General features: G+C 41.8%; 1 pseudogene; it reads left to right on the forward strand.

The window, feature by feature from the left end:
- The first annotated feature begins 4802 nt into the window (after window positions 1-4802).
- Window positions 4803-25046, forward strand: part of LOC149159601 (uncharacterized) — a 33971-nt pseudogene continuing 13727 nt past the window's right edge.

Below are 25046 nucleotides of genomic sequence, written 5' to 3' on the forward strand. Positions count from 1 at the left end.
ACGCAGAACCAGAGAGGGTGACACAGTTCCAGAGGAGTGCGTGGAGCAGCGTTCGCTGTCCAACACAAGGAACAGCAGGAGTCACTGTGGGATTGCTCATCCAGTTGCTAATCAGCCAGAATATCTGTCTCCGGATAGAGGTATTGGTGCCAAGGATATTCTCTGAAGGTTGAGCCATTTCTCGCACCCTAGTTGTATTCAGAATTTGCTTAATAATAAAACCCTCATATATGCTTGACCGGTTTTCCCGCATTGGGTTTTTTTCCGAGGATGATTGTCCAAAAATAACAGTGTCCCTTATGTTGTCTCAATTTATTTCAGTTGTTGATTTGTATATTTGTGAAGGTTGCATTTGTGTTTACTTCGATATGCATATATTTAAAAAACTTGTTAATGCAAAGAACAAGTAGGAGATAGTAAACCAAAAAATGTAGTAGGGATTTCTGATGTGTCAGACTTAGAAATTCTCCCATGGTATCAGAGCGATTGCAAGTCTAGGAGGACAGAAGACACCAGCCGAAGAAACCTGAGAATTTGCAGCAAAGAAGCAGTTGTCCCGAAAGACGGCGTTGTTCCAAAGCTGAAGAGGCAAGAGGAGGAGTGACGCAATGCTAAGAGGGTGACACAGAGGCTCACGCAAAGCCTGCGTCAGCATTCTGAGCCAAGAGAAAGGCCAGCGCAGAGACAAAGGGGGGCAAATCGGGCAAATCAGGCCTATGCAGTTCCCGGCCATCTTTCTCAGCCAAGAAGGATCAACACTGAGGCCAAGAGGAGTTGATCCAACTCTCATTGTGATTGCGCAGAGCCAAAAGGGCTCAGATTCTTCAGTTGTCGGGGCTAAGGGAGCTGTGCAGATTGTGATTGAGGAGCTGGTGGAATGTTGTTTCTGTCTGTGCAAAACAATGTCTAAGGAGACGGAACCAAGGTAGAGGGAAGCACTACCTCGACGGATTTCTAGACAAAGAAATCTAGATCCGGGTTGCAACAACAAAGGAGGATTAGGGAAGAGTGATTTGACATTTGGCCGGAGGATTTCCGTGAAGGAAATCAAGACTCAGAGGGAGTCTAGAGGAGCTTGTTCCTTAGAGGGTTTCTTGCACCAAAGAAATCTAGATCCAAGTTTTGCTGGGGCAGCAACGAAAGAGGGAGAAGAGAACTAGTTCGACATTCATTTTGGCAGAGATGGAAGCCACATCTCCAAGAGGGAGGTGGGGTGATCTAGAGTTGTAGTTCGAAAGGACTATAGAATGGGGGCAAGATCCTTGAGGTGCCCAAACTCTTGGATCACATCCGGCTACGGGAGCCCTTAACGACAATAGCATGATGACAGGTGTCGGGTGGAGCAAAGTGTGATGGAGCAACAAGGCAGGGCTAGAGTGCAGAAATCTAGGGCAGTGCAGTGGAGGTTGTGGCAGTCCGAGAGGCACAGAGGTGTTTGCAATAGCGTTGTGGCAGCAGAGGGAGCATAGAATAGCAGCAAAGGTGGCTTCAGCATCACGAGGCTTCCAGACTGGCCGGGATGTCAGTATTTGGGTGAAGTTAGTTATTTACTTATCGGTAACTGAGTTGCAATGCAGTAGTTAGTAGTGGCAGTGCTATGGGAAGCATATTGAGAGGGAGTTGCAGTACAGATGTAGCATTGTCAAAGGCAGTGTCATGGGCAGTAGTACAAGGAGCAACAGTGCAGAGGATTTGAGGCAACAGGCCAAGCATCAGCACAGGTACTGATGTGGAGGATCAGTGTGATGTTTCTGTGGTGAAGCATTACTAGAGCACATTCCTCGCTAAGAGGGAGTGTTGATTTTTGGTAGCATCAGATGCGCTATAGCCATGAAAATTGGTGAAGAACCTAAGGCACATGAGATCTCCAAGACCCAAAAATCGTTTGGAAAAATTCCACCCGGATGGAGAGATATTAAAAATATTTAATATTTTTAATGAGGTTCCTAAGTATAAACTTAAGAAAATTAAAATATTAATGTGTATTAATATAATATGGGTGAGAAAGTTCTAAATAACGAGGATCAAGCCAGATCTAATCTTAGCTATTGATTAGGGACTTAATCTCGGTCGTTGAATCGTCAACGAGAAAAGTTTAAGAGGAGGCTTGAGGGTCAGTTGGAGATACACCAAGATACCAAGAGAGATCAAGAATTCGATTTTCTGGGGCCAGGTTTGCTGAGGAAATTGAGTGAGTGTTTAGTTGCAGCAAGGGGCAGTTCAACAAGAGGATTTCAATCCAAGGCTAAAGGATACATATCAGAGAGGCAAGGGAGTATCGAAAGAGGCAACGCAGAGCCTAGGAGAGTTGACACAGAGGCAACAAGGGGCAACGCAGAGCCTAGGAGAGTTGACACAGAGGCAACAAGGGTTGACGCAGAGGCTACGGAGGCCAACGCAGAGGACGCTGAGGGCCAAAGAAGCTAACGCAGAGGATGCTGAGGGCCAAAGAAGCTAACGCAGAGGCCATAGAGGTTGACGCAAAGGATGCAATGAGCTTCAGAAGCTGTGCTGAGGTGATTCTGTGGGACAGACTGAGAGTTGATTGGTTGACACAGAACCAGAGAGGGTGACGCAGTTTCGAAGAGGGTGACGCAGTTCCAGAGTTGTGCATGGAGCGAATTTCGTTGTCCAACACAAGGAACAACCGGAGTCACTGTGGAATTGTTCATCAGGTTGCTGATCAGCCAGAATATTTGTCTTCGGATAGAGGTATTGTTGCCAAGGATATTCTCTGAAGGGTCAGCCATTTCTAGCACCCTAGTTGTATTCAGAATCTGCTTAATAATAAAACCCTCATATATATTGCACCGGTTTTCCCACATTGGGTTTTTTTCCGAGGACGATTGTCCAAAAATAATGATGTCCCTTGTGTCATCTCAGTGTATTTCAGTTGGTTGATTTGTATATTTGTGAAGGATGCATTTGTGTTTACTTCATTATTTAAGTATTTAAATAACTTGTTAATGCAAAGAACAAGTAGGAAATAGTAAACCAGAAAATGCAGTAGGGGTTTCAGAGGTGTCAGACTTAGAAATTTTCACAAATGGGAAAAATTTTGAGTGAAATGGAAAGTGTTTCCAACTAAAAGCAATGCTCTAGATGCAATGGAACAGTCCACTCAACCCATAAATGCATAGAAATAGCAAGACATGGAAATCATTTATTGCATGTGACAGTATTGTTGAAATTTGGGTAGGCCTAGGAGGTACTCCTACAAGCCTTGGATGCTAGGTTTGTAAGGAGAAAACCCACAAAACGAAGTGTTTGTGGGCAAAGTACCCAAGTTTGGGGTTTTGAACCCAAAGCAATGGGCTTGGAACCCAAGGGAACTAATCTTAAATACTAATTTGTAGTATAGTAATGAAGTAGGGCCTCTTGAAGGAAAAAGGGGGCACCCAAGACACTCACACAAGATATATAAGAGAGCCAAAGGAGAGGCTAGACATAAGTGTGATGGACTACACTTGTGCAAGGAAGAGAGCCACAGCGCAAGGTGAACCACAGCAAGGAGTATTTTTTGTTCAAAGAGACCAAGTCAAGAATCTGTTCAGCAGCAAGTGAGCCAAGGTTTGTGGAGGATTATTCCGGGTAGGCCAATGTTGGTTTAAGGCATGGTTAAGGCCACGTGCTAGGAAGGAAGGCCTGTTTGTGAGCGCCGCAACCTATTTAGGGCTGGTTGCAGGCTGCCTCAGCCCTAGAAGCTAGACCGCAGGCTCGACAGAGATTTAGAAGGCCTAGTAAGGGCCTCAGGAATCACGAACAGGAAGGCCGAGGTGGAGCAAGCTGGCCACAGGGCAAATTGAGGCGACAACAGAGCTGAACAAGGGTACTGAGACCAGTTGGGGAGGTTTCCAAAGTGAACAGGAAAGATCCTGTGTTGGACAGTGAAGGAATGTTGGCCTAGGAGGGCTTAAGAAGAGCTAGTTGTGGAGAAGAGTATGGTACAGCAGTAGTCTGTGAGCTGAAGGGATAAGGCCAGGCTTAAGGCGCTGATTGTGGAGCTGCTTAGTGGGCAAAGTGGACTGTGAGACTAAAGGTGTTTGATGGGCAGTATCTGGTGGTAAAGAACAGTCAAGAACAACAATAGATGAGAGCTAAAAGGACTTATCCTCAACCCAGGTACTTTGTATTATATTTTGTTGTGTTATAGCATTGTACCAGGGGTTGTAAAGGGCCATGATCCATGGTACGAGAGCCCTATGATTTTCTTATTGATGGAATGATAAGGAATAATTCTTGTGTACCATTGTTGATTTCACCGTTATTATGTTCTGTTGTGCAAAGTGCTTTATTGTTGGGCATCTCTAGTGTGATTTTATTCCTAGCTAGGGCATAGACCTGACCTACGCTGCGAGGAAATTTCAACATGGTAGCAAAGCTACCTTGAAGGGAAATTGGATCATAATGTGCACAAGGACCATCTTTAAAGGGAGCAGATTTGACTTGTTGAAGGAAGAACAGATTGTCAAAGATAGTTACTGGCTTGAGGTATGAGGAACGGTTGGAGGGGTTGTCCAACTACAGTCCATGGAAGCAAAGGATCAAGCTAGTGTTATTGGTGAATGATCTATGGGAATTTGCTAATAAGAAGATTGCCCCACCAACCAACGCGACGGAGTTGGCCTAAAGTCAAATGTGAAGGCCATGTTGATCATTCTTGATGGAGTCAAGTATCACTTGATACCTCATCTCGCTAGAAAGAACACTGCATGGGATATGTGGGAGGGATTGGAAGAGTTATTTCATAAGAAGAACAAGAACTGGAAGATGGTATTGAGAGAGAAGCTCAAGACATCAAGATGACAAATGGAGAGAATGTATCCATGTATCTAACAAGGATTCAACAAGTGTGTGACAAGCTTAGTGCCATTGGTGATGATGTTCTTGAACCTGAGTTGGTGAGAACTGCCTTGAAAGGATTTTTAGAGCAGCGAAAGCCATTTATCCAAGGAATAGTCTCACGAGAGAATCTACTAGATTGGAACAGGTTATGGGATGATTTCATCCAGAGGAACTTCGAGATGAGGATATTCAAAAGAAGAATTTTGATGAACAGAATCTTGCTCTTGCTAGTAAGTTGAAGAAGGGCAAGAGGAAGTTCGACAATGGCAAGAAGAACAAGGACCTGAGTAAAGTGAAATGCTTTACATGTGGCGAGTTTGGTCATTATGCAAGTAAGTGTCTGCAAAGGAAGAAAGGAGGGAATGAGAAGAAGCAGGGGAATGTTGTCGTTGCTTCAAGTACAATTGAACAAGATGATTCCTTGAAAAGGTTCGACGAGGAGTTTTCTCTGATCTCTCATTTCTCAAGGAGTACCATTTGTGAGGGTGCTTGGTTCATAGATAGCAAAGCATCAAAGCATATGACAAGATCGTGAGAAGTGTTTGAGAGTTTAACCAAATGGGAGTCTAATCTACACATGAAGATTGGCGATAAGAGTTAGAAGACAATGAAAAGGAGCAAGAATTGTACCATTCAGGATGGAGTTAGGAGGATTGCTATGAGTCCAGGATGTACTTTGGGTACCGGAGCTCAAGTGTAGCATGTTGTTTATCTCAGCAATTGAGGCCAAGGGGTTTGAAGTAAAGTTTAAGGATGGAAAGGTGATGCTCAAGCTCAGTGGCTCTAACTCCAGTTTAGGAGCAGTGCTTGGATTTAGAGACAATGGCATGTACAATTTGAAGGGCAAGCTTATTGACCAAGGGAAGAAGAAGTTTTCTGAGACTCAAAACGAATCAAGTTTGAGAGAGAGTTCATATATTCAAAGGAAGAATCTACAACCCAAGAAGAGTGTATCGTCATAGGGAAGAAAGGAGACTTCCATAGCTAACAAGTAAGAGCCATGGAATGGCTTAAAGGCCTATCATGATAAGACGAGGCAAGCGGCTTCTAGTAGCAGGGACACTTCCAAGAAGAGTATTGTTCATACTACATGCTTTTCTTCAGCTATGGATGACAAAGCGTATGAAGCATTGTGGAGAGCAGTTGGTGGGGAGGATAGTGTTCCAGTATGGGAAGAAGAGCTACTTCTAAGGAATGGAAGTACCTCCCTCACTAAGAGGGCACGTTGAAATTTGGGTAGCTTGGGAAGTGCTCCTATAAGCCTTGGGTGTTAGGTTTGTGAGGAGAAAACCCACAATTTGTGGGAAAAGTATACAAGTTTGGGGCTTGAACCCAAAGCAGTGGGTTTGGAACCCAAGGAAACTAATATTATATTCTAATTTGTAGTTGAGTGGTGAAAAAGGGCCTCTTGAAGGAAAAAGGGGGGCTCCAAACACACACACAAGATATATAAATAGAGAGCCAAATGAGAGGCTAGATAAGTTTGATGGACTACACTTGAGCAAGGAAAAGAGTCACAACCGAAGGAGAACCATAGAAAGGAGTGTTTTCTATTCAAAGAGGCCGAGTCAAAAATTTGTTCAGCAGCAAGTTAGTCGAGGTTTGTGGAGGATTATTCTAGGTAGGTCGTGATTGGATTAAGGCCTGGAAAAGGCCACGTCCAAGGAAGGAAGGTCTGCTTGTGAGGGTCACAACCTATTTATGGCTAGCCACAAGTTGTCTCAGCCCTAGAAGCTAGACCACAGACTGAACAGATATTTAGAAGGCTTACTTAGGGCCTCAGTAATAACGGAAAAGAAGGTTGAGGTGGAGCAAGTTGGCCACAAGGCAGACTGAGGTGACAACAGGGCTGAACATGGGTACCAAGACCTATTGGAAAGGTTGCCAAAGTGAACACGAAAGAGCCCGTGCTGGACAGCAAAGGATTGTTGGCCTAAGAGGGTTTAAGAAAAGTTGGTTGTGGAGAAAAGTATGGTACAGCAGTAGTCGATGGGCCGAAGGGATAAGCTTGAGCTTAAGGAGTTGATTGTGGAGCTACCAAGTGGGAAGAAATGGACTGTGAACCTAAAGGAGTTGGCTAGGCAGTATCTGGTGGGAAAGGACAGCCAAGAACAAGGGTAAATGAGGGCTAAGAGGACTTAGCCTCAACCCAGGTGCTTTGTATTATATTTTGTTGTATTATAGCATTGTATAAAGGGTCGCAAAGGGCCATGATCCCCGCCATGGGAGGCCTATGATTTTCTTATCGATGGACTGATAAAGAATAATTCTTGCATACTATTGTTGATTTCAATGTTGTTATATTCCACTATGCAAAGTGCTTTATTCTTGGGAATCTCTAGTGTTGACTTGGGGTAGCATCGGATGTGCTATAGCCACAAAAATTGGTGGAGAGGCTAAGGCACATGAGATCTCCAATACCCAGAAAGGGTTTGGGCAGATTCTAACCAGTTTGGGAGATATTAAAATAATTAATATTTTTAATGGGGTCCCTAAGTCTAAACTTAGGGAAAATAAAATACTAATATGAATTAATGTAAAACTGTGTTAGAATGGTCCAAAAGTCATGGATCAAGCCAGATCTACTCTTAGCCGTCGATTAGGGACTTAATCTCGGTCATTGATTTGTCAACGAGAAAAGTATAAGAGAAGGCTTGAGGGTCACTTGGAGAACACACCAAGAGATCAAGATTTCGACTTTCTGGGGCTGAGTTTGTTGAGAAAGTTGAGAGAGTGATCAAAGTTGCAACTGAGGGGCAGTGAATACAAAAGCAAAGAGGCAAAGATAGCACTGGGAGGATCAGCGCAGCAGTCGGAGAGAGGGACACAAAACCAGCAAGGGGTTCATGCAAAGCCATCCAGGGCTCATGCAGAGGCAGCCAGGAGCTGCGCAGTGCCTTAGAGGGCGAGTGTGGGTGACACAGAGGGCCAGAGGGCTGACGCAGTGCCTCCAAAGGCTGACACAGGCCAAGCTAGAGTGACGTTGGGCTAACGCTAGGCCAAAGAGAGCTGACGCAGTCCCTAGAGGCTGACGTTGGGGTTTTGTGCGGCAGATTGGAGTTATGGAGTTGTCGGAGTGTTTATCGAGGGTTTCAACAGAAATATCTTCTTCCGAGTAAAGAGGTACTACTGCGGAGATCTTTCTTTGTTGGGTGAGCCGGATTTGGCACCCAGATTGTATTCTGAAACTGCTTAATAAATCAAACTCTCAAATAGTTGCACTGGTTTTCCGCATTGGGTTTTTTTCGGGGACATTAGTCCCAAAACAATAGCGTCACTTGTGTGCTTGTTTTTGTTTCCTTCAGTTGATGATCTGTAATGTGTTCAGCATCTACTTGCATTTATTTCCAGTATTTACATGGTAAATAACTTGTCAATTAACATAACAAGTAGGTAGGAATAAATCAGTAAAGTGCATGAAGGGTTTCTAGTAGTTAGACTTAGAAATTCCAACATGGTATCAGAGCGTGGTTGCAGATCACAAGAGAGCTAAGGACATCAGCCGAACAGAGCAGCAACAGCAGAAAACAGTTGTCCCATGTGACAGATGATGTTCCTAGCGGAGAAACAGAAAGGAAGGGGTGACGCAGTGCCTACATCATCAAGATTGAGCCAGGAAGTGGCAGCGTAGAGGTCGAGGGAGGCAAAGACAGGGTCATGCAGAGCCACGCAGAGGCCAGGAGGGCTGACGCAGCCGGCTGGGGACGCTGATTTGCTGGTGCCGGGATTGCGCAGAGCCTAGGAGCTCTAACCTTCAGTTTGTTGGGGTTTAGGAGGCTGTGGGTAAGTTGCAGAATGGAGCTAGTGGGGTACTATAGTCAGAACAGTACCTAACAGAGCAAGGCCAAGGAAGAGGGAGTTGCTACTGAGGATTTCTAGCCGAGAAATCCGGATTAGTGGTGCGGCTACACTAACGATCAGAGTGGAGGCATTTCGACATTCGCAAAAGGGTTTCTAGGAGGGAAATCGAGTCTCAGAGGGAGTCACACCAAGAACTTCCAAGAGGGAAGTAGAGAAGCAGCAAGATGGCAGTGAACAGGGTAAGAGACCAAGACAGACTGGACGGAGCCTCAAACTTCGCAGTCTGGAAGGCTAAAATCCTATCTGTTCTAGACAGAAATTGTGTCAAGCACTTCGCCTTGAAGACGATAGCTATCGCAATTGACCCAGCTGATAACAACAAGTACGAGGAGGCAATGGCGAGGGCCAAGAGCCAAGAGCATCATTCTTGATGGGGTCAAGGACAATGTAGTACCACATATTGTCGAAAAGGACACGGCAATGAGATGTGGGAGGCCCTAAAGAAATTGTACCAGCATACTTTTGTGCAAAGAAGGATGTTACTAGAAAATCAGAAGCGATCATACCAAATGAAAAACGAAGAACAGATCAACCCCTTCCTCTGCCAATTGAAGGACATCATGGATCAGCTGACTTCCATAGGGGCCACGCTGGATCAATAATTGATGGTGAGAACAGCCCTGAACGCAGTCTCAGAAGACTGGGAGGTGTTTGTCCAAAGCATACTGGGCAGGGTGACCCTTCCAGATTGGGAGGAAATGTGGGCTGCTCTTCACCAAGAAGAGATCAGAAGCTGAGCAAGGCAGGGAGCAACAGCAAGGGGATTAGAATCAAGAAGGTGGAGGAGGTGGATGCTGCCCTAGCATCTGAGGAAAAGCAGGAGAAACGAAAGAAGGACCTCTCCAAGGTCAAATGCTTCCACTATGGGGAGATTGGACATTATGCGACCCAGTGTCCAAGGAAGAAGAGCAAGGGAGAGGCCTTCGAGACCAAGGCTGTGCCAGCAAGGGCAGAGAAGGAAGCGGAGACAGACGATGACTATGCCATGAATGCTCACACAGCACTTGAGCGGAAGTGGAGAGACATCGAGCTGTAGTCAGGCCAATGTTTTAAAAACCGGAACCGGTGACCGGACCGATCCACCTAATGAACCGGATTTCGAACCAGAACCGGTCGAACTGGGACTGGTCAGTTCTCAACAAACTAGTTTAAAAAATATATATTAAATAATTAATTTTTAATGAAAAAAACTATTTTTAAGATTTAAAACTATGATTCCAAGCTAATAGAAACAAAATATGCAAGGTTTGCTCATCTATATACCATGTAAAGGTGAATATATCAAAATGGCATCGAGTGCAATACATATCCGCAACAAAATACATAATCAATGAGGCTCTAAATGGCCTCTAGAGTCCGAAATCAATGCTCTAAGCTACGGGGTCACTGAACTACTACAAGTCTACATATCAGTGATCAACAACATGATCACTCCTCATCATGATCAAACTCATCACCACTACTAGACAAGAGATCATCAACATGAGCTACATAAATAATATGCCTCCGAGTTTGAGGACTCCTAAAACTCCTCTACAACTTTAGTAGTAGTAGCAAAAATAGACATCAAAACTACAAATCACTGATCAACATGGTCACTCATGAAACTCATCATTGTTTCAACACTACTAGAAATACATAAACATCATCAACAAGAGATATATGAACATCATCTAGCTCAAGTCTTTAGACTTGGATTGCTCAACCTTATAACAAGATAGAAATTGAAAAGGTTTAACATGCCTAACCAATGATTTTGGTTTGAATGAAGCGTTCATCTCCTCAACCTTATAATGTGATAGAAAAAGATTAGCATGCCTAACCAGTGGTTTTCCTTTGAGTGAAGGGTGCATTCTTGTTAAGGCCATGGTAGAGGAGTTCAACAATCAATACCACCAACATCAACAAAGTTCAACAATCAATGCCACCACGATCAAGGTTCTTAAAGGGCTTCATGCTCTTGATCAAATGCCAATCTCATACCCTCATGCATGATAGAATCAAATGGAAACATTGCAAACCCCCAAACCATGAAATCCTAAAAACCATTAAGTTTGCTGAATTTTGAGTGAGATCTAAATTCTAGTTTCTCCATATGAAATCCAATGAGGTCGAAACCACTCTCAAACATCCTGAGTCATTTCATGGTAATGTTAAAAATTTAAGTAAAAGGATGAAAATGAAAATTAAAGGAAATGTCACTTTTACTTTAAGAATTTAACATTACCATTAATTGCCAACATTGTTAGGGTTGAGATGTGTCAGGAAAATGAGAGGGTAGGCATGTTTTTCTTGGAGGGACTATTTTTGAAGGAAAACAACCCCAAATTTCCCTCAAAACAGCTTCAAAACTCACAAAAATGCATTTTGTGGGGGTTATAGTTGCCCTGGCAATAAACCGACCGGTTTCATCCTAAACCGGTCGGTTAGGACCGATTAGGGCAAAAAAAAGGCGAAATGAGGAGGTAAATCAGGTTTTTAAGCCGGTTTGACCAGTTACCGGTTCAGACCGATCGGTTTTAGAACACCGAGTCAAACGGACTACAAGCGATGAGGGGCACAATCCTCGAGGTACCCAGCCTCTTGGATTAGACCTTGCTACAGGAGCCCCGAAGAGGAGTAGCAGAATTGGCAGATGTTAGGAGAGACAGATGCGGATGGAGCGACAAAGGGAGCTACAGTGCATGATTCCCAGGACAATGTGAGGCAGCAATGTGAGAAACACGGAATGTTGCACCAGTAAAAGATGGCACAGTGAGGTGTGCAACGGTGCGAGATGCATGGAGTTGTTGCAGTAGCGCAGAGATCAGAGAGGGAGCAATTGTTAGCGACAGAGGGAGTTCCAACATCGAGGGTGTCTCTAGCCTGACAAAGATGTCAGAGTTACTTACATCTCAGTAACTGGGTTGCGGTGCAGCAGTTATCAGTGACAGTGCTATGGACAACACGATACAACACGATGAGAGGGAGTTGCATTACGGATGCAGCAGTGGCAGTGGCAGTGGCAGGGCCATGGGTAGCAGTACAAGATGCAGTAGTGCAGATGATGGGCAGCAGGCCTAGCATCAGCATAGGGACCGATGTCAGATGATCAGGGTGATACTCAGTGAGGAGTATTGCTAGAGCACAGTCCTTGCTAAGAGGGAGTGTTGATTTGGGGTAGCATCGGATGTGCTCTAGCCACGAAAATTGGTGGAGAGGCTAAGGCACATGAGATCTCCAATACCCAGAAAGGGTTTGGGCAAATTCCAACCAGTTTGGGAGATATTAAAATAATTAATATTTTTAATGGAGTCCTTAAGTCTAAACTTAGGGAAAATAAAATATTAATGTGAATTAATATAAAACTATGTTAGAATGGTCCAAAAGTCATGGATCAAGCCAAAGCTAATCTTAGTCGTTGATTAGCAAATTAATCTCGACCGTTGATTTGTCAACGAGAAAAGTATAAGAGGAGGCTTGAGGGTCACTTGGATAACACACCAAGAGATCAAGATTTCGACTTTCTGGGGCTGGGTTTGCTGAGAAAGTTGAGAGAGTGATCACAATTGCAGCGGAGGGGCAGTGAATACAGAAGCAAAGAGGCAGAGATAGCACCAGGAGGATCAGCGCAGTAGCCAGAGAGAGGGACGCAGAACCAGCCAGGGGTTCACGCAGAGCCATCCAGGGCTCACGCAGTCCCAGCCAAGCGCTACGCAGTGCCTCAGAGGGCCAGCGTAGGTGACGCAGAGGGCCAGAGGGTTGACACAGTGCCTCCAGAGTCTGACGCAGGCCAAGCCAGAGTGACGTTGGGCTAACGTTAGGCCAAAGAGAGCTAACGCAATCCCTAAAGGCCGACGCTGGGGTTTTGTGGGGCATATTAGAGCTGTGGAGCTGCCGAAATGCTTATCCGGGGTTTCAGCCAGAATATCTGCTTCCGAGTAAAGAGGTACCACTGCCGAGATCTTTCTCTATTGGGTGAGCCAGATTTGGCACCCAAATTGTATTCTGAAACTGCTTAATAAATCAAACCCTCAGATAGTTGCACTAGGTTTTTCCGGGGACATTAGTCCAAAAACAACGGTGTCACTTGTGTGCTTGTCTCTGTTTCCTTCAGTTGATGATCTGTAATGTGTTCAGCATGATGTACTTGTATTTATTTCCAGTATTTACATGGTAAATAACTTGTCAATTAACAGAACAAGTAGGTAGGAATAAATCAGTTAAGTGCATGAAGGGTTTCTAACAGTTAGACTTGGAAATTCCAACATCTAGTGTGTTTGTGTTCCTAACTTGGGCATAGACCTGACCTGGGCTACAAGGAAATTTCAACAAACATAGGTTCAAGATCTCAACCAACTACAACAACATCTTTTCAAACCTGGCTTTGATACCATGTTGGGGAAAACAAAGTATTCCACATAGAACAAACACCTTAAGTAAACCACTCAAAACCAAATCAAAGATCATAACAACAATGTTTTTACGTGGTCAAAACCCTCTATGAGGAAAACAGTGCATGGGCCCATCCAACATTACCAATTGAGGCAATTTAGTAATGCAAAAGAAAATTTGTACATAAGAGAGTTTATCACAATCGATAATTAGTAAATGATCCTCCATGCCCTTTCAATAGAGATCATGGACCAATCGAGTGCTAAGCCATGAATCAATGGCCATTAGTATCTATGAGAATATGAGCCATCAAATCACTCTATGTATAGAACATATCGTGATTATTGGATTACTTAACTATAAATGCATACTAAACAAACACATTAAAGAAACACACTTTTACCTAGAGAGTCAGAGACACATTAGACCAAGTTGATCTTAACTAGCTCCTGATGTGTCTAAATATCGTAACAATTTGTGCATCTCCCAACTTCATAATGCGAGAGAAGTAACATGAAAATAAAGTTAAATGGAACAATAATCATAATGACTAAGAGAACCAACCTAGTGATAGTTGTTGAAATATGTAACTAGGTTCAGTCTTCATAATGACATATGTAATCATGATTTAATATATTAATGAAAAGAGAAAAATGAATTTATTATTATTGTTCTTAAGGCATGGGTTTCATGCTTAAGAGAAATTTATTTTTAGGTCAAGCACCCATTGAGTGCTATTAGGGATTATTATTTAGTCTACAAGTCAATTGAGTCATTGTCATGTATTGAAGACTCATTTGGGCATGTTACATATTGTAAAAAGAATTTATTTGAGTCAAAAGACCCTCCAAGACCTCGTCATGATGCAAAGATCAAGTCGGCCTACATGATGGAACAAGTCGACTTAAAGATAGCAGTTTGTACCCCTCAAAGCCTATAAATAAGAAGGAACTCGACCTCATTTGGAGACTCATTTCAAGCAAGTTCAATCTTCTCAAGATAGAAGTTGGAAAAGGACGAATAAGAAGGAGAAGAACTAGATCGAAATTTTTGGGCTTCTCTCTCGTGTTATGGTTTCTACATTTGTTGGATAGAAGAATTTGTTGGGCGGAAGAATTTGTTGGGCGGGTCGAAGTTGTAGAAGAATTTGCTAAGAAAGTCGAAGTTCTAGAAGAATCTGTTGGGTAAGTCGAAATTGCAGAAGTTGCTAGAAGCAAGGTTTGACTTGGTCTTGGAAGGTCTTGGTCAAGGGTCATTGGTCTTGGAATTTGTCAATTGAAGTTCTATAAGAAGAGAAGAATTCTTGTGGGCTTTCCTTTCAGTTGGAAAGGTTTTGGCCCTCGTTGATCGCCTACATCTTATGTCCTATTGTCTCAATGATTTTAATATTTAGTCGTTGTTTGATGATAAAGAACACTAATAATAATCAAGTGTAAGAAGAAGCTAATCAAGTTAAGTAAAAATACATCACAAGCATTTATCAAAGTAAGAGAAAACACCTAATGTAATTGCCCATAGATTTCTCAACATAGAATCAGAGCTAAGGTGACAAGACAAGGAAAGGCAGCGTAAAGAAGGACACTCAAGGGCCTAAGCACAAGAAAAGCATCTAAGAAGCATCAAGAAGTTTGATCAAGAGAGAAAAAGAAGCCTAATACCTAACGAAGAAAAAAGAAGGAGAAATAAAGCATCTTAGATCTGTTTTGGGCTATATTCCTCCACATGTGCGAAGATTAGGACATCATTTTGTAGCAGAAAATTCTGAAGTATAAGCTACTCCAAGAGAGTCAACGTTTTGGGGCAAAAGAATCTCCCTTGCAAGCCGAATTAATAAGAAGAAGATTCCATCTCAAATGAAGGAGATGTTGAAAAATGTAACTAAGTTCAGTCTTCATAAATGTATTTGACTCACAATGAAATGTATTTATCAAAAGAATGAAGAAGATATTTTTATTATTATTATGACTTATTAAAGCATGGGTTTCAAGCTTGGGTCATCATGTTTTAGGTCAAAGTCCCCATTGAGGACTTCTAGGATTTATTCTGAGTCATTAGAATCACTATCCATTTAAGGAGACCCTTCTTGGGCTTTTGAATCATGTAAAAGAATTAATATTGAGTCAAATATGCTATTTGTACCCTCCACACCAAGTCGGCCTCAAGAAGATCAAGTCGGCTTCAAGAAGGGCAATTCAACCTCACTAGAAGGCTATATATACAGGGCAGTTTGAATTCATTTGGCGCATCCATTTTCTCTCACAAAAGTTCGATATCCAAAAGAAAGAGTTGGAAAAGTGCGAAGTAGGAAAGAAGGCTAAAAGGAGTGTGAAGTTGGAGAAGGGAGAAGAAGGCAAGACCGAAATTTTGGGCTATCTATCTCTCTCTCGTGTTATTGCTTCAAGGTCGAAATTGTTGGAAGAGGAGACTAACTTGGTGGTTGGTGGAGTTCTGTGTCTAGGTTGAAGAGTCTCAAGAAAACTATTGAAGGAAGATACTTTGATTGGGTTTTCCCCTAGATAGGGGTTTTGCCTTGGTAGGATGCCTACATCTTGTGTCTTGCGCTTTTCTGGTCTTCATACACACATGATTTGGTAATTGCTTGATGAAAGATAATATAACAAAGAAGTAAAAGAAGGCTAAAAGGAGTGTGAAGTTGAGAAGGGAGAAGAAGGCAAGACCGAAATTTTGGGCTATCTATCTCTCTCTGTGTTATTGCTTCAGGTCGAAATTGTTGGAAGAGGAGACTAACTTGGTGGTTGGTGGAGTTCTGTGTCTAGGTTGAAGAGTCTCAAGAAAACTATTGAAGGAAGATACTTTGATTGGATTTTCCCCTAGATAGGGGTTTTGCCTTGGTAGGATGCCTACATCTTGTGTCTTGCGCTTTTCTGGTCTTCATACACACATGATTTGGTAATTGCTTGATGAAAGATAATATAACAAAGAAGTAAAAGAAGCCAACATAATTCACAAGTAATTATCAAGAAAGAGAAATCTAACCCTAACTCTACTAACATTGATTTCTCAACATGGTATCAGAGCTAAGGTCAAGGAATATTGAAGATCACTTTGTTGGCTTGAAGGAAATAGGTACTCCCTCTATGATAAGTTATATGAGAATGGGATTCAATACTGCAGGAAGCTGGATCAAGAAGATATTCTACTACTTATTTAACACGATCAAAAGTCAAGGGTTCTTGGTTGCACTTACAGGTTCTCTTAATGATGATAATGAATGGATTATTGACAATGGAGCATCAAGGAAAATGATAGGGAAAAAAAATTTCACACTCTATCAAAGGAACCATCTTCTCATGCAATGGAATTGGGAGACAACAAAAGCTATGTTGTTAGAGGCTTGGATCAACATCATTGAAGCTGGAGAATGGAGCTAAGGTGAGGAAGGAGGAAAAAGGCAGTTTAAGGATCTATTGAAAGGAATCTAAGGAACCTCAAGAAGTTGATCAAAGAATCATATAAGGAGACCTTATAAGGAAAGAAGCTTACTATCTTCAAGAACAATGTCTAACACAATAAAAGGGAGAGAACAAATTAGAAGGAGCATCCAATTACAATGCTTGGAAGAAGAGGATAGATCTCATCCTTGAAAAGAATAAAGTCTTGGATCTAGTAAAAAGAAAAGTGAAGAAGTCTACAAAGAAATCAAGAAGTCTAAAGGGCCAAGAAGGAAGGTAGACCTATTCAAGATAGAATGCTACAATTGTCACAAGATGGGTCACTATAGAAGTGATTGTCCTGATAATCCTAGGAATAAAAGAGGGACAGGGATCAAGCAAACTTTGCCAAAGAAGTTTCACCAAAGAAGAACAAGATGGAAGGATCTGAAGTCAAAGACCTATTTGCTAGGAACTCTTAGGGACTCTATCCCTTGCATATCCTTCTACTCTAAGTTTTGAATTGCTTTCCTTTATGTTTTGATTTCTAAGTTTTAACATGCTTTGGAAAAACATTTTTGAATTGTTTTGATAAAGCTATAGGCATCCCTCGAGATTGGATTAAAAGGTAGCCATCACCATTTTTCCAAAGATAAGTATCTTACCCCTTGTATTACCTTTTCATTTATGGTTTCCTTTACTTATCTAATTTTTGTTTGTATTAAATACTAATCACATATTTATACATATTTTCCTTGTTTAGGAAAAGCTTGCTAAATACTCAAGGATTATGGAAGAAGGCCTCACAAAGACAAAGCATTAAAATTACAAGGTTTGTTAAGAAACAAAAGGTATGCCTTAGACTATAGGTTTTTCTCTCTTCATAAAGGTATGTTCATTCTTGATAAACTATTCTACACTACTAACATTATTGTGTCTAGCTCTCTTGAATCATAAAGATTCTTGATTGGGTGATTCATCATTAGATAAATCTACCTCCTCATATCTTTGATTATTCTTGTAAAGTTCTTTGTAAAAACCCTAACTTAAGGGTATGTCGATGATAATGTGTGAAACCCTAGCCTACTTAGGGTTATTGGTGAAGTCTAAGAGAATGTTATTCTTGATGTTTGAAGTTTTTAATGATGTCATGTTTGGGGTTTTGGTATGGTTATGAAAACCCTAACTTGTTAGGGTTGAATGGTGATGTCTGAAATCCCAAACCTTTGAAGTATTGATAAATTAGGGTTTGCTGTGTTATGTATTGAAACCCTAGATCATTAGGGTTTGGTAGGGTGTATAAGCAAAACCCTTATAATGTCCTAGGAATGAAATCCTAGGTATATGTGTGTTTTCCAATCGAAACCCTAGTCTGATCAAGTTTGTTATATGTCTAACTTTAATATATTGATATTTGTGTTTGACTAACACATGTTATGATATGCTTGTGCATGATGATGGAATCCTAGATATATATGTTGACCTAATTGTTGATGGTCATAAGTCCTAGGGTTTGGAACTAAGCCCTAGTCAAAGTTTGATTCTCTAAGATGATAGTATTTGTGAATTCTAGGTTTTGTAACTAAACCTTAGTAGAAGTTCAATTCTCTAATATGTGATGACAAGTGTGATAATCTGAGATTTATGAAAGATTGTTGAAATCTGAATTTGAACTGTGAATATTGTTGGAGCTTAATGGCTCATGTATGAAATCTAGGATCTTGCACTAAATCCTATTGGAAGTCTAACATATGAGTTCTAAAGTTGTTAGATGCATTGTAGAACTATATTTGTTTGAATTGCTTCTAGGGTTTGCAATATTTTGTAGTAGGGTATGTCATACCTCTGGAAGAAATATTGAAGCCTTAGATATAATGAAGGTTGTTATCTTGATTGAGGTACTGAAAGTCTTGATGATGAAATCTAGGGTTTATGACAAAACCCTGGTATGTAGTTGAAGTATAAATGTATGTGTTTCTTGTTTGTAAACCTAACTAAGTTTAGGTATTTGATGTCTAATGTCTAATGCTTCCATTATTGTATGATTCTGATATAGTTAACTTCATGCTTTTATATAGATTTGGTTGTACCTGCTATCTAAGTTGTGTAGGTACATAATCTTCAAGATAATGAAGATGTTCATAAGTAAAGTTGATATGATAAGCATGATGAAGAAAGTTATATGAATGATGATGGTCATGATAACTCTGATAAGAAGGATGGAAGCCATGAAAGATTCTCCAATGTCATAAGAAGAAGTTGATCTCCCTAAGTTAAGAGGGAGCCTGGATAAAAGAAATCTCCCTAGTTAAGAGGGAGGGCATATTATAGTCATGATGGACACCTTGAAAGAAGAAAATTGGAGAATGCATTTTGAGGGGCTACTGAGATAAGGAAAGCAGGATTTGATTGTAGAATATGTTGCTACATGTGAAGTAGGAAAGGAAGATGTATAATTGAGGAATCTTCTGTCAAGATTTGTTTGAAAGTCCTACTGTGATAAATTGAGAAGCAACATCAGTTGTCTGAAAGACCCCAGAGGTTTGTGTTTACTTATGTACATTTGAAAGTTTGTTACTAATTGGGGTTGTGTTTGTACAGGTAAATCTCTCAAGAGGTTTGATAAGCATGTTAGTTACACGAGAGAGATTTGTAACCGATCTGTTTGATCGGGAATGATTTGCTACTGATTGGAATAATCAGGAGTGTTGAGGCTTTGTGTATAAAACACATTCCCTGGGAGGACATCTGGTCAACACCTTGTGTTGATGTTTGGATCTCGAAGTAAGGAGGGTGGTGTTGGTTATAGAGCTTCGACCTCAGATAAGCACTTGGATCCCTGGGTTGATGGTTAGCAAGTAAGCATGATGGTACCTAGAAAGGTTGAAAACTTTAGTCCATCTTAGTCCCACCTGGATAGATTGCCCTGGTTAGGAATCTAGTGCATGGCATTGCGATGCCTAACCTCTTCATAGCTCATATGTTTTGAGATCTTCCTTGTACTTATTATTATGAAAACTTCCCTAGTTAAGAGGGAGTGTTGAAAAATGTAACTAGGTTTGGTCTTCATAAGTGTATTTGAATCACAATGAAATGTATTTATCTGAAGCGCCTGACCTCTCCTCTTGTGAGTATTGGCGTTTTCTTGTATTGATTTGCTCGACCTCCTTCTTGCTTGTATTGCGCTTTGAGCAAACTCTATCTCTATTTCTCGAACGATCAAGCTCTCTGCATAAAGAGAAGAGAGGCCCCAATAGAATCATGGGAACCCACTTTTGAGAGAGGTTGATTCTGCGTAAGCATTTTAGGAAGGGGTTATGATTCTCCGATCAATTTGGGTATATTATAGAAAAGGGTAGCTTCTTTGAAAGCCTTTTAGGAAGTACAACTATAGACTTCTCCAGGATGGGATGGAATGGTATGGCATGCATGCTTCCTAGATTTTATATACGTAATTAAGATCGGGAAAAGCGCCCACTTTTTTTCCCGTACTTCGAGCGAGCGAATGAACACACTAGAAACTCCTATCAGATCGGGCTAGTTATTTAATTAATTACCTTCCAAAACTGCTTTAATTGATAAATTTACCTAAATAAAAATGCGAGTTCGAGACCCCAGCGACAATTAATTATGCCTACAAATTCGTCAACACATATATTTTCTTTCTCAAATGCTAAAAGAATGAAGAAGATATTATTATTATTATGACTTATTAAAGCATGGGTTTCATGCTTGGGTCATCATGTTTTAGGTCAAAATCCCCATTAAGGACTTCTAGAATTTATTCTGAGTTATTAGAGTCATTGTCCATTTAAAGAGACCCTTCTTGGGATTTTGAATCATGTAAAAATAATTAATATTGAGTCAAATATGTTATTTGTCCCCTCCACACCAAGTCAACCTCAAGGAGATCAAGTCATCTTCAAGAACGACAATTCGACCTCACTAGAAGGCTATATATACAGGGTTGTTCGAATTCATTTGGAGCATTCATTCTCTCTCACAAAAGTTCGATATCTAGAAGAAAAAGTTGGAAAAGTGCGAAGTAGGAAAGAAGGCTAAAAGGAGTGTGAAGTTGGAGAAGGGAAAAGGCGGCAAGATCGAAATTTTGGGCTATCTATCTCTCTCTCGTGTGGGTTCATTTAGGAGATTGAAGTCTTTCTTATCAAGTCGAAGCTGTTGCTACTGCCATTTGCTGGGTCGAAGTGTTGTTGCTTCAAGGTCGAAGTTTTGGGTCGAAGCTGTTGGAAGAGGAGGGTCACTGGCTAGAGGAGGTCTGTGTCTAGGTTGAAGAGTCCCAAGAAAACTATTGAAGGAAGAGATTTTGACTAGGTTTTCCCCTATATAGGGGTTTTTCCCTGGCATAGTGCCTACATCTTGTGTCTTGTGTTTTTGTGATCTTCATACACATATGATTTGGTAATTGCTTGATGAAAGATAACATATCAAAGAAGTAAAAGAAGCCAACATAATTCACAAGTAATTATCAAGAAAGAGAAATCTAACCCTAACTCTATTTGCATTGATTTCTCAATAGGAGAAAGGAGACAAATCCATCCATCTTCTAGTCACACATATGGACTAGGGTTTCTACATAAGAAGCTAAAATTGTAGTCCTACAACAACAAGCCGAAATTCTGAAGAAGGGTCGAAATAAGAAGTTGTAAGTTTGACAAGAGTGGCTGGAAGGAACTAAGAAGACCTCAAAACCCTAGCTCATCCATAGAAGAACTACACACTGAAGCATCTAAAAATATCTACATACTAGAGAAGCAAGAAGAAACGTAATCATCATCATCAAGGAATCAAGGTGATCTCCCTCTTGTTGAAGGATCACTTTTGAAGGAAGACATCTTCTATCATCATAAAAATCAAGAAGGCATCAAGTTGAAGATATTAACATCAAGGAGCATCTTCACTTGTCAAGTATCTTTATATATATGTCTGAATCTATTAAAAATGACTTCATTTTGCAAGGAAAGCAACAAATTGGTTGGGTCATCAAACTTTCTTGCTTGGAAGAAGAGGGCAGATTTGATCCTCAGAGAATGAAGTCGTTGATGTAAAAATCTCTGTTTTCCCACCCCGGTTTTCAGTTTCTCCTTATTTCTCCCATGTAGTTAAATGCCCATTCCCATAACCATACATTTAACAGACTGAAAAAAATAAATATTGCTGAAAACACAAATTCTGGAAATTTTTCAGAATGCTGGAAATTGCAGAATTAAAATAGAAAGTGAGATTTAAATGAGCATTTAATCTCAGCCATTGATCTAAATCTATTTCAGCCATTGGATTTAGAGATCACCCAAAAGTCACTTGGATCACCCAAAAGTCACTTGGAGTTATATTAAAGGATGAAAAGGTCATTCATTCTTTCATGAGCAGATTGGAAGAAGGAGAGCAAGAGAGCAAGAGAGATTTCTGAGCAGGGAGGAGAAAGAGACAGCAGCTTGGCACACATTCCAAGGCAGCAGTTGAGCAGATTTGTACAGCTGATTCAGCACATAGTGAAAGGCATATTTTTGCACAAAAATCGAGGAGCAGTTTGCTGATTTTTCTGCACACAAAACGGAGGCCGTACAGCATTTATTGCTGTCCTGTTTGCTGTAATTTCCAGATTGCTGTGAGGCACGGGAAAGGAGATAAGTTGTAAATTTGCTTGCTGATTTTTTGCTGAATAATTCTCACTGTAAAAAGGCAATTTTCATAAATAAAGAAGAACTCTCAAACTGGTTTTCCCCAAGAGTTGTAGGGGGTTTTTCCAGGGTCAAGTTGACCAAAAATATCAGTGTTTTAATGTGTTTTAATGGCTGTTTTGATTGCTGATTTTTAATTCTGCAATTTCCAGCATTCTGAAAAATTTCCAGAATTTGTGTTTTCAGCATATTTATTTTTTTCAATCTCTTAAATGTATGCTTATGGGAATGGGCATTTAACTACATGGGAGAAATAAGGAGAAACTGAAAACCGGGGTGGGAAAACAGAGATTTTTACATGGTATCAGAGCTTGAGTGCTGAAGGGCAGTTTGGGACAGCAAAAGGAAAAATTACAGTTGCTGATTTTTCACTCAGAAAATTCCAGCAAGCTGATTTTTTCATAAACAGCAGTTTTATCTTTACTACAGCAGTGTTATTTTTCAGTTTTAGGACAGCAGGATGTCATTGGGATTGAGGGTGGAGGATAGGTTGGATGGGCATACAAATTACAGTGTTTGGAAGGAGAGAATGCAGAGTATCTTTAAGGAGGCAGAAGTCTGGGATACATGATGCATACCGCACAGAACCCTGTTGTTGTGCCCACTGATGTTACTCAGTTGGCTGAATATCAAAAGAAGAACAATAAGGGTAAGAGGCTGATTCTAGACGGAATCAAAGACCATTGCATTCCTCATGTGAGAGGAAAGAGCAATTCCATGAGATGTGGACAGCATTGTCCAATCTCTACCAGAGTACCAATGAGAACCGGAAGATGGTCCTGAAGGAGAAGCTGAAGAACATTAAGATGGGGAATGATAGTGCAGCTGGATATCTCACAAAGATTACCAATGTGAGAGATGAGTTGGCAGCGATTGGAGAGGCCATTCCATCCACTGAGTTGGTGCGTATTGCAGTAAATGGCCTCCCCCGTTCATGGTTGAACTTTGCTGATGGGGTTTGTGCACGTGAGACCCTTCCCACATGGGAAAGGTTTTGGGATGATTGCATTCGGACAGAGATCAAGAAAGGTCAGCTTGGGGCAGCCAAGCCAGTTGAGCAGGATGAGGATGTAGCACTGGTGGCAGGAGGCAAGAAAGGCAAAGGGAAGAAGCAGGCTTCCACAAGTAGTGGTGGGGGCAAAGGCAAAGGTAAAGGTAAACAGGGGAACACACAGAAGGACTATTCCAAGGTGAAGTGTTGGAATTGTCAAAAGATGGGACACTATGCAGTTGTGTGTCCGGAGAAGAAGAAGAAGAAGGGGAAGAACCAGGGCGTGGCAGCTTCAGCAGAGATTGAGGACTTTGCAGGTCGTTTTGATCGGGAGTTTGCGTTCACTACGTGTGAGTCCTCTAGTGCAGGATCACTGCCACACAGGTTCAGAGGGAGCATGTTTTTCCCTCGATTAGCGGAGCATCTTCAGGTATCTGGTATGTGGACAGTGGGGCTTCACGTCACATGACAGGAGTCCGTGAGTACTTCTCAGAGCTTTCAGAGAGTGGCACTGATATTGAGGTAGTAATCGGTGATGACAGAGTTGTTAGAGCAGTCGAGGTGGGGACAGTGACATTTCAGAGGGAGTCCAAACCTCCCTTGAAGGTGTCAGAGGTTCTTTATGTGCCAGGGATGAGGAAGAACCTCATATCCGTCTCAGCTTTGGAGGACAGAGGAGATGAGGTACTGTTCAGGGGAGGACAGGTGTTGATGTACCCAAGGGGCGCTCCAGCTGATTCAGCTAGAGTGATAGGTGTACGCCATGCAAAGGTGTACAAGTTTGCATTCCAACCCCTTTTGGCATTGAGCAGTAGTACCGACAGCAGAGCTAGCAGTTCTGAGCTGTGTGAGATTTGGCATCGCAGGATGGGACATATGTATCATGGAGCCTTGAGGACATTGCGGGAGATCACTACAGGTGTGCCAGATTTCAGTACTGATCACTTTGATACTTGCAGAGGTTGTGCGATGGGCAAGTTTGCCAAATCCCCTTTTCCCAGCAGTGACAGCAGAGCGACGGGGATACTTGATTTGATTCATTCCGATGTGAGCGGTCGGATGTCTCATGTTTCCTTGAGTGGATATGAGTACTATGTGTTATTCATTGATGATCACTCCAGGAGGACCTGGATTTATTTTTTGAAGACCAAGAGTGAGGTCTTCAAGCGGTTTCAGGAGTTCAGAGCTCTTGTGGAGACTCAGACAGGTCGAAAGATCAAGTCCTTGAGGTCGGACAATGGAGGAGAGTACACCCTTGGAGAGTTTGTTGACTATTGTGCGGAGGCAGGCATTAGGAGGGAGTTCACTGTTCCTTACAACCCCCAGCAGAACGGAGTTGCAGAGAGGAATAACAGATCCATCATAGGGGCTGCCAAAGCCATGTTACATGATCAGGGGTTGCCATTGTTCTTGTGGGCAGAAGCCTGCAACACAGTTGTTTACTTGCAGAACAGGAGTCCGCATCGTGCCTTGGGGCACATGACTCCAGAGGAGGCTTTCTCTGGGAAGAAGCCTGATATTGGTCATCTTCATATCTTTGGATGCATAACATACTCCTATATACCCAAGGAGAAGAGGACCAAACTAGAGCCCACCGCAGAGAAGGGTATCTTTGTGGGCTACAGTGAGACCTCAAAGGCCTTTCGGATTTACATTCCTGCACAGAGGAGAGTTGTTGTCAAACGGGATGTGAAGTTCGAGGAGGACAGGGCCTTTAGGAGGTCACGGGAGTTAGAGTATCTGGATCAGCCAGACCCTCAGCAGCAGTTGAGTCAGTCGCAGGGATCCAGTGGGCAGGGATCAGGAGGATCCGGAGGTACATCCATGAGGATGTCAGGTCCATCAGTGAGCAGTGGCTCGCCGAGCCAGAGGGGTGGTGCTCCG

Source organism: Pinus tabuliformis, chromosome 5_2, assembly GCF_031772625.1.
Source record: "Pinus tabuliformis cultivar Carrire ecotype Pingquan chromosome 5_2, CPIR1, whole genome shotgun sequence".
In the NCBI taxonomy this organism is placed as follows: Eukaryota; Viridiplantae; Streptophyta; class Pinopsida; order Pinales; family Pinaceae; genus Pinus; species Pinus tabuliformis.